The sequence below is a fragment of the Vipera berus genome (genome assembly GCF_964194415.1).
Source record: "Vipera berus genome assembly, chromosome: 1".
NCBI lineage: Eukaryota > Metazoa > Chordata > Lepidosauria > Squamata > Viperidae > Vipera > Vipera berus.
This window is the reverse complement of record NC_138202.1, coordinates 196934603-196944575: the sequence shown is the minus strand read 5'-3', so window position 1 is coordinate 196944575 and position 9973 is coordinate 196934603. Positions and strand designations below refer to the sequence as shown.

The 9973-nt window shown below is 36.8% G+C and overlaps 1 long non-coding RNA gene across 1 annotated transcript; it reads right to left on the bottom strand.

The window, feature by feature from the left end:
• Positions 1–4137: 4137 nt before the first annotated feature.
• Positions 4138–8018, bottom strand: LOC308678350. Its single transcript, XR_014028642.1, has 2 exons — positions 6132–8018; positions 4138–6094 (listed from the first exon to the last, which is right to left on the bottom strand). It is a non-coding gene; the product is annotated as an uncharacterized lncRNA (long non-coding RNA).
• Between the last annotated feature and the right edge of the window lie 1955 nt (positions 8019–9973).

Genomic DNA, 9973 nt, shown 5'->3' with positions numbered 1-9973 from the left:
TGTTGAATTTTGTACTGTCCCTTTTGATTTGCTGGAAGGAGTCAGCTGGCCAGTTTTTCTTACATGTCATCAGTAGTTCATATAAAGGCCATTCTGAAGTGGTTTAGCGGTTCTAGGGAGTGAAAAATGATGGTTAAGCCAGGAATGTAAGCATAACTTTTACATTAGCAGCAGTATGTGTTAATTCCTGATTTTATTGCTATTAATGCTTAATTCTAAATTATAAGATTACAAATTACTTTGTCAGATATGGATTCACAAACATACATCTCTTGTTTAATGTTAAGAGAGGTACTTAATTTCCCAAGATTTCACTTAAATCTTTGTTAGCCATGCTGCCATTTTTCCCCATCCAGTTCTAAGACTACACAGAATAAAATATTGGAAGAGAAGAACTGCTATAGAGTGGGATTAGGAAATGGGTGCCAGCTTTGTGTTCATGGACTTTCAGTTTGCATATTCTGTATTTGCCCTCATGAAAGACAGTAGTAGAATTGTATTTTCTCTGTCCAGCCACAAGGTGGAATATGTACTCCAAGTTGTTCAGTAATAATGAACTGTGGCTGTTTCCTCACTAGTGGTTTAGCAGAACAACAGTGTTGGAAAGGACCTTGAAGGTCTTCTAGTCCAACCCCCTGCTCAGGCAGGAAACCCTATACCATTGAGTTGGAGCACCCGTAACTTCTCGACGCAAGTCGTTCCATTGTTTTTATTATTATTGTTGTTGTTGTTGTTGTTGTTGTTGTTGTTGTTATTATTATTATTATTATTATTATTATTATTATTATTATTATTATTATGAAGAAGAAGAAGAAGAAGAAGAAGAAGAAGAAGAAGAAGAAGAAGAAGAAGAAGAAGAAGAAGAAGAAGTTGGAAGGTACCTTGGAGGTCATCTAGTCCAACCCCCTGCTCAGGCAGGAAACCCTATACCATTTCAGGCAAATGGCTGTCCAGTCTCTTCTTAAAAACTTCCAGTGTTGGAGCATTCACCACTTCTGGAGGCAGGTTGTTCCACTGGTTTATTGTTCTAACGGTCAGGAAGTTTCTCCTTAGTTCTAGGTTGCTTCTCTCCTTGACTAGTTTCCATCCGTTGCTTCTTGTCCTGCTTTCAGGTGCTTTGGAGAATAGCTTGGCTCCCTCTTCTTTGTGGCGGCCCCTGAGATATTGGAACACTGCTATTATGTCACCCCTCACCCTCCTCTTCATTAAACTACACATACCCAATTCCAGCAACCGTTCCCTATATGTTTTAGCCTCCAGTCCCCCAATCATCTTTGTTGCTCTTCTCTGTACTCTTTCTAGAGTCTCGACATCTTATTACATCGTGGTGGCCAAAACTGGATGCAGTATTCCAGGTGTGGCCTTACCAAGGCATTGTAAAGTGGTATTAGTACTTCACATGATCTTGATTCTATCCCTCTGTTAATGCAGCCTAGCACTGTGTTGGCTTTTTTGGCAGCTGCAGCACACTGCTGGCTCATATTGAAGTGATTGTCTACTAGGACTCTGGGATCCCTCTCACAGTTACTACTATTGAGCAAGCTACCACCTACAATATACTGTACCTGTGCATTTGATTTTTCCTGCCTAAATGTAGAACCTTACTTTTTTCACCATTGAATTTCATTTTGTTAGATAGCGCCCAGTGTTCGAATCAGTCCAGATCCTCCTCTATCTTAAGCCTATCTTCCTGAGTGTTGGCTATTCCTGCCAGCTTGGTGTCGTCTGCAAATTTGATGAGTTCCCCATCTATCCTCTCATCCAAATCGTTGATGAAGATGTTGAAGAGCACTGGGCCCAGAACAGAGCCCTGGGGCACCCCACTACACACTTCCTTCCATGTAGATGCAGTTCCATTGAGGACCACACGCTGAGTACGGCTTGTCAGCCAGCTACGAATCCATCTGGTGGTGATGCTGTCTAACCCACATTTTTCTATCTTATCAAGTAGTAGGTTGTGATCTACTTTATCAAATGCCTTACTGAAGTCCAAGTAAATTATATCTACAGCATTCCTCTGGTCAACTAGTTTTGTCACTTGGTCAAAGAATGCAATAAGGTTTGTCTGGCATGATCTGTTTTTGACAAACCCATGTTGGCTTTTAGTGATAACTTTGTTCGCATCAAGGTGTTCGCTGATTTGTTGTTTGATTATCTTTTCCAGAATCTTCCCAGGTATTGAGGTCAGGCTGATAGGTCTGTAGTTTCCTGGATCTGTTTTTTCCCCAATGTTTGGAATGTTTTTTTCCAAATGTTTGGAATTGTAAACTACATACCGAATTAAAGGCATGGGGGTCTCTTTGTGAAAAACTAGCAAGATTCTTGATGCATTTGTTAAAGATCTATCCAGTATTTTCCAACTTGAGTATCCTGAACGACTAACATTAAATTGCTTAAATCCCCTAAACTGTGTTGGCTTAAAACAAGCCTTTTGCTTTTTTTTCTTTCAAAACAATAATAAAACAGCAACATAATTTCTACCACATTCCATAGACTATGCTTTCTAATGAAAGTTCTATTAGCTCAATACTTTGCTTGGCTCATGCATTTTTTCATTTTCAAATCTGGCGAGACATTCTTGTTTCTGTGACAGAAACAAAAACAATCAATTTATCTGAGGGAATCAGGAAATATAACTGGTAAAATCTGTAGATTTTATATGCTAAGTAGAACCCATATTTCAACACTTGTTTCCCCAGCAGATGTCCGTGCCTTGAGATTTAATAATCAGCTGTATCCTGAAGATAGCTGTGTCCTACCATGTGTCCTACCAGTTGGCTTACAGACTAATGGAGCCAATGTATAAAAAAAGCATAAACTTCTTTTGCTTCCGTTTTCTTTTGTTCAAACTAAAATATGCTAATTTTCTGTTTAGGAAATGATTAAAGTGACACCTATTATTGGACACTTTTAGGGGTCTTCCATTCAAAGATTATTTCCTCAAAAACATTTCCCCATTTTGATTCTGAAAGCTATCTTATTTTACAAGAAACATAGCTAAAGAAAATATATTATTACACATCTTAAGGGGGCTTTTCGAAGATTCTCTCCTGTTTTTCATGACAGCAATAAAGATACTCTTATAGTAATGTTTAACACTACAGTCAGTATATTATGGCGTGCAAATACTAATAAAAACCCACAATGTATTTTTATCTGCTATTGCAGGAAATATTCAATTATTCCTACTCTTTTAATAAAAGGAAGTTCCCCTTTATTTGCTTGTGTCTTCATTATTATGTAAGTTATTTCCTGCAATGACGTTAGGAACAATATATATGTATTCCCAGCTCTTGTTCTTTTTTTACCTCCCAACAGTGATAAAATCTCATATCCAAAATGTTTTTGCACAATGACAGATGAATTTACACAGCCAGGTTCTGCATCAACTGAGTTATATGAATATTAACCACAATTCAGTTGTATGAATATTGCAGATGGTGTAGAATGCATGCAAGAATCTCGTGATTACAGAACTCACTAGTGGCCAAAATTGTTTGGTGAACAGAAAAGGAAGAACCTCATTATGTCTAGTCCTTCACACGCTGCATTTAGATGACCATTCCAGGGTGAGATTTAGTTGTATTTAATTCGCAGTTGACATTAGCAGATTGCCAAGTGGCTTGCAAGTGTCAGGAAATGCAACTTTTGGTATCATTAAGAAGAATGCTCCGTCTTACAGTCCCAAAAACAGATTACAGGCTCATATGCTATTTACCTACATACAGCTGGCTTGGCTAAGGCAGCTGTATTCCTTACAAGTCACCCTCTATAGAAAAGATAAATCTGACCGCAGCATCCCCAGTCATATGATCAAAATTAGGAAGTTTGGAAACCAGGATGTATTTATGATGGTTGCAGGGTTCTGGGATTATGTGATCACCTTTTGTGACCTTCTAACAAGCAGAGTTAATAAAGAAGCCAGATTCACTTAGCAACCTTGTTACTAACTTAACAACTGCAGTGATTCACTTAATAACTGTGGCAAAAAAGATCATAAAATGGTGCAAAACTCACTTAAAAACCGTGGAGACTACCAATGAAAATTTTGAGTTCAATTGTGATTCTAAATCAAGGACTACCTGTAATGTTACACAATGAAACGCATATTCTTTTTCCAATAATGACAAATGTTCATTCAGTCTAAAGGGTTTTTATTTCAGATTCAGAAAACTGAATAATAAACACAAGATTCATTGAATGCACTGCTTTCCACCAAAACAGCTAGGAACAATTGGTGTCTTTTAGAAGTGGAAAAACAGTATCAACTCTATAGTCACGTATCTATTTTCACTTTTTTATACATATACACATTTGATCCTTGATGGTGATGAGGACCTTACAGAGATGCATGAACAAAGTTAAGAGCATGCAAAATATTTCAAATTTGAACACTACTTCCAGTCGAAATTCCCATCTCAAGAATGAAATGAGCTGTTTTTATTATCTTCAATACAAATTTTGCAATATTTGGAAATTGGAAATGCAATATTTCTGAAATAACTGAACAATCTCATTTTGCATTTGAAACATTCTGAACCTTTCGCATTCAAAATGGGAGGGCTCCAAAGTCCAAAATGATTTGAATTTGAGATATTCTGCATGCTCACAAACAAAATACATATTGAGAACATTACATTCATAGCGGCAGAAAACAATATTTAGAAAATGGAGTGGTTATCTGTTGCTGACATACATTATTCTAGAATTCTGACAAAGCGCTGTTCTACAATGCTTTATACCTGATTTCAGGTTTGAAATCTAACATTTATATTCCTGTGAAATATATCAGAACAATGTTTTTTTCTCAGGAATTCAGACCCAGAGTTAAACTAAGCAGGATCTTGAGAAGAAATACAAGAGTTTAACAGCACTGTGCATAAAACACAGGTAAAGCAGCACTTTAGGTACAACACAATAAGGCAGGTGGTGTCATCGCTCATGTCTAAAATCATAGAGTGTAGATTTCCTTATCCTACACAGATTCCAGATTGTTCACAGTCTCCACCTTTGCATTATGCAGCCATTCATTTTCATTACAGCAAAGCACGTCCACGTTCTACTTGACTTTGATTAGAAACTTCAGTACAGAAAGACACAAGTGGCACTGTAGGGCAGTATAATATATTGCTACCTTTTGAACTGAAAGAGGATCATAAAAGACAGTTTAAAGATACATATTAATGGAAGCTAATCAGAAAACCTCATTGTAACTGTAAATACAGAACCATATTTCTCCTCATAAACAGACCGCTTAGTTGCTCTAAATTTCATTAATCGGGGAGGGACTGATGTTGAATATTAAGGTAAGCTAGAAGTATATTAGCCTATTTAACATGATAACCGTTCGATCTGGTCATAAGAATTTTATTCAGATCTCAGTAAAAGCTGATATTCAGCTGTCTCAGTGAGAAAAATAAGAAAGTAGCTTCTCAACATTGTAAAAAAAAAATTCCGTTTGATGATTCCTCGGGTGAGGTAATCCGCCCTAGTGTTATATTGAGTAATCAGAGCACTTCTGCACCTAGTTTTGGCACCATTGCCACAGTAATACTCTCCTCTTTGTTTTCACCGTGACATTTTTCTTCGACAATTCAGACAGTATTCTTTTAGCTAAGCTCTCCAGAATCTCAAATCACCAACTTATTTTCCATGGAACCCAGGGGGTAGGGAGCTTAGGCCCACCAAAGTTCTCCTCTCTCCTTGTTCTCAAGCAACTACAGGACAAGGCAAAGATGGCAGTGGGAATCTGATATTGGAGTAGCAGCTGGATTTTTTAAACAGGGTTTTTTTTGGGGGGGGGGGGAGACATACTCAGTAGTCAGCAAGGGAACGTGCACTGATGGTTCAGTGTAAGTTCTGGGAATGGCTGCATGAGAATAAACACAATGAAGATTGAATACAAAGTCCAATTAGAGCAATATCTTTTTTTCAGCCAACCAAAACAAAAAAAGGAATAGCATAAGGAAAAAAACATAAGCTGATAGCCTGTTTTTAATGATAGCGTTAAAGATGGAATTTGGGAGGAGGATGCAAACTTTCAAATTAGGGCCTCAACACTACCACAACAGCATCTATTGTGTAGAATCTATGCCTAGAATGTCACAGCATCTATTGTGTAGAATCTATGCCTAGAATGTCAGGATTTTAAAAAAGCTGATCACCCAGTTCAAAAATATGTAATTATTTTCCAGCTTTGTTTCACCTGTTCATAGTGACTTGAAACACATATTAGCACACAGAATATAAATCCATAAACCATCTCAGTCCTGCTCATAGTCAGCACGATTCTCCTGTAATTTTCAGCAGCCTAATTTCAAAGTTCCTAAAATGCTGCACAACAGATTTTTTAAAATTTTAATCAGTCCTTTGCTTTATTTTTAAATTTTAATTTCCTTTCACATTCCCCATATTTTTTAATATCAGAGGTGTTCAGATAAAAAAAAAATTAGAATATAAACCTGTACCAAATATTTAGTTATTTAGAGTTTGTCCCAATTTAGGTGTTTCATGATATAAAAACTTTTTGTTATGATTACTAACAATAGTTTCGTATATCAAAATAGAAAAGTGTGGGTGATGAAATAATCCATTTTGCAATCTATGGAAACATATCCAAGGATTTAATTTTTTTCTAAAATTTCTAAAATTCTTCTAAACCACCACTGGGAAACACTTTTATGTCTTTTATTTACTTTTCTGTTAATCAGTATGGATTTTCTAAGTTGAACAGATCAAAAGATTAGCAAAATAGCAAAATGCTTCTACTGCAGTTCATACTTACAACCTCATACCAAAATCAAAGTAGCAGTGGTTTTTCAGCTGACACACCATGTATAGATTGCTTTTACAGAATGTTCAATGATATGCAAATTATAGTCAAAATCCAAATAAAAGACTAACTAGTTCTAATGCACTCCAAGGAGGTTTAATATTTCTAAAACAACTTTCCATTGTTACTTTCATGGCTCAATGGTTTTGAAGGAAAAAGTATTTTCAAGAAATTCTATGACTGTATGTGTTATGGCGTTGCAACTCCTGTTTAGAATACCAAGAGGAATAAGAAAGAAAAATTTAAAAAGTGGTTTGAATTCTGATCTACATGAATTAAGGGATATTTTCTTTTGTAATTGAACTTCAGGAATTTAAATTATAACATCCCAATTCACTAAGCAATGCTGTGTATCTTTTATAATTTTATGGTTTATGTGATTTTGAATTCTAATAGGGGGAAATTATTTTACCAATCTATTGTTTAATGTAAGTTTCTTTCTGCCACATTTATCAGATCCATGAACCCAGTAGGATGTCTTTCTTATCAGGATTTGTTATTTTCCAGATGATAGTCTACCACTTTTTTAAAAACAAAAAATTGATCAGCACAGCATCTACTGAATAAAGAAAAAAATTACATCCTTTCACTGTGGTATGGCCATCCATAAATTAACCCACAAGTCCCTTGATAGATACATCATTATTTAATGGTTAATCTAGACATGAAATTAATGAAATTAGATATGAAATTGAATTCATTTCATTCTAATGGCTTAAACTCATCTAACTGGAATGAGAAAAAATGCATCACACACTGTAATGGACACCTGAAAAACTGGAATTTGTATACTGAAAGTGTATGGTGCTGATATGATACATTAGGAAGGAGCAGCTTAAATAGTCAAGATTGCTGGCATCTTTTGCCACTGAAATCAATAAGGGGGCATTAAAACTCAATAGTATAGCATGTTTTACACACACAAAGCCCTAGGGGTAAATTCCTGATGTCTCTAATTTAAAGTAATAATAATGTATAGTACAAAACTATTCCACTGTGGAACAAGGGAACAGGGAGAAATTTCACTTGTCTCACACAAACCAAAAACCGGGGATCATCCAATAAAAGTAAAAGCTGGGAGGTTCAAGATCCACAGTTGACTTTACTGATTTTGAAATCCTGCAAAAACACTGTTGCTTCTGCTCAAAGTGTTCTAGGAAGCAAATCACTATTCTACGTGCTGATTGTTTCCTGCACACCTATGCAAGTGGGCAAGATGGAATATAATTCACAAATTTCAAAACAAGACACAAAACGATGCCAGAATAAAGAGGGATATTTTCTTTCTCTATGAGCAAATCCTCTAAAGCAGTGTTTTTCACATTTGGGAACTTTAAGGTGTGTGGACCTCAAGTTCCTGAATGTCCTAGCCAGCTGGCTGAGGAATTCTGGGAGTTGGAGTCCACACATCTTAGGTAAAGGTAAAGGTTCCCCCGCACATGCGTGCTAGTTGTTTCCGACTCTAGGGGCCGGTGCTCATCTCCGTTTCAAAGCTGAAGAGCCAGCGCTTGTCCAAGGACATCTCCGTCCGTGGTCATGTGGCCGGCATGACTAGACGCCAAAGGCGCACAGAACGCTGTTACCTTCCCACCGTAGTGGTCCCTATTTTTCTACTTGCATTTTTACGTGCTTTTGAACTGCTAGGTTGGCAGAAGCTGGGACGAGTAACAGGCGCTCACTCTGTTACACGGCACTCGGGATTCGACCCACCAAACTGCCGACCATCTGATCGACAAGCTCAGCGTCCTAACCCACTGAGCCACCGCGTCCCTCTATCATAAAAGTTCCCAAATGGGAAAAACACTGCTGTAAAGAAACCTAAGTGCTTTTCTATCACTAAAAGTCAATCTAGTCAGCCAGCTCCAAGCTTCTCTTTTGTGAGAACGCTTCTTTTCTGAAAATGTTCACTCAGCAACTGGAACAAAGATAGGTGCAAACTTATGACTTAATGATTATCTAACTGAAAAGTAATAGGATTATCTAGATTATGAGTCTGTTGCAAGAGGGTCTGACATTCTGACTGGCAGCAACACAAACAGGTCAAAAGGATAGTGATTCCTGTGACAGCGTGTGATCCCTTTGCTACATCAATTGGTAAGAATATTTCACAATGTGTTCGTCTTGTTAACACAGGAAAAGATGCCACACAATAATGTTTATTATGTGCCCACACTGAAGTAAGAATGGGCAGAGTGGGCTAAACATGTAGCCCAATCTAAAGGCTTCCTTTACAGTTACATAAGGTTCTTTTATAATTTATAAGGATAAAAGTTGTTTCTGGTAAGGTAAATATTTATCAAAACAATACCTTGCCTTTCAACCAAATGTGCTCATGATTAAAATCTGACTCCTTCGTTTCTTTTGGATTCAGATTAATCCCACTTACTTTATCGTATATTCTCAATTTGGGGTTCACTAGGTTGGAAATGGCTAACTAGGGCAAATGGCATAACATGCTAAGAATTCTGGAAACTAAATTTGTGGCCCACCTGGGAGGCAACAGGTAAGTTGTCATTTCCTGCCCCAGGATTTTAAGGTTAATTTTGCAGGGGTGGTGGTGGAATTATAACTTATTATATCCTTTTGAAAAAGATCTCCATATTGTGGCAAGGACAGGTAAGATTCCAAGCAAATTTAAATAATGGAATTGAATTTCTGAAAGCCAAAAAAAATATGTCTGAATAGTATTTCTTATGCAAGGAGAGTTAAAGGCCAGAATTGTGTGATTGCTTGTCAACACATATCCTCTTGAAAACAATAGTGGAGTGAGGGAAAAAGCAACAAATGAAGCTTTGTGATTATTAACCAGGACACATTTAAGCACCAATTTAAATGTACTTTTATGTAGATTTTTTTTGAAGCTTAAAACTGAATGTTCTACATTTGTTTTCTACCCATATTTGCAGTATGATTTTATTTGTTATGAATTGAGAATAAATTATGTCATCAGTTACTAAATAAACATGGAATTAATCCGTTCAGAAATTGATAGAGGCACACTTCACGTACTTATTGGTCTTGGGGAAATAGGCAGCATACTACCATATCAGATGCAGCCTGTCCTTTTTATATACAACTTGCTTTTAGGTCTGGTAATGGATGCTCTAAAGCATCATTCTAGATATAATGTTCACTAGGTGT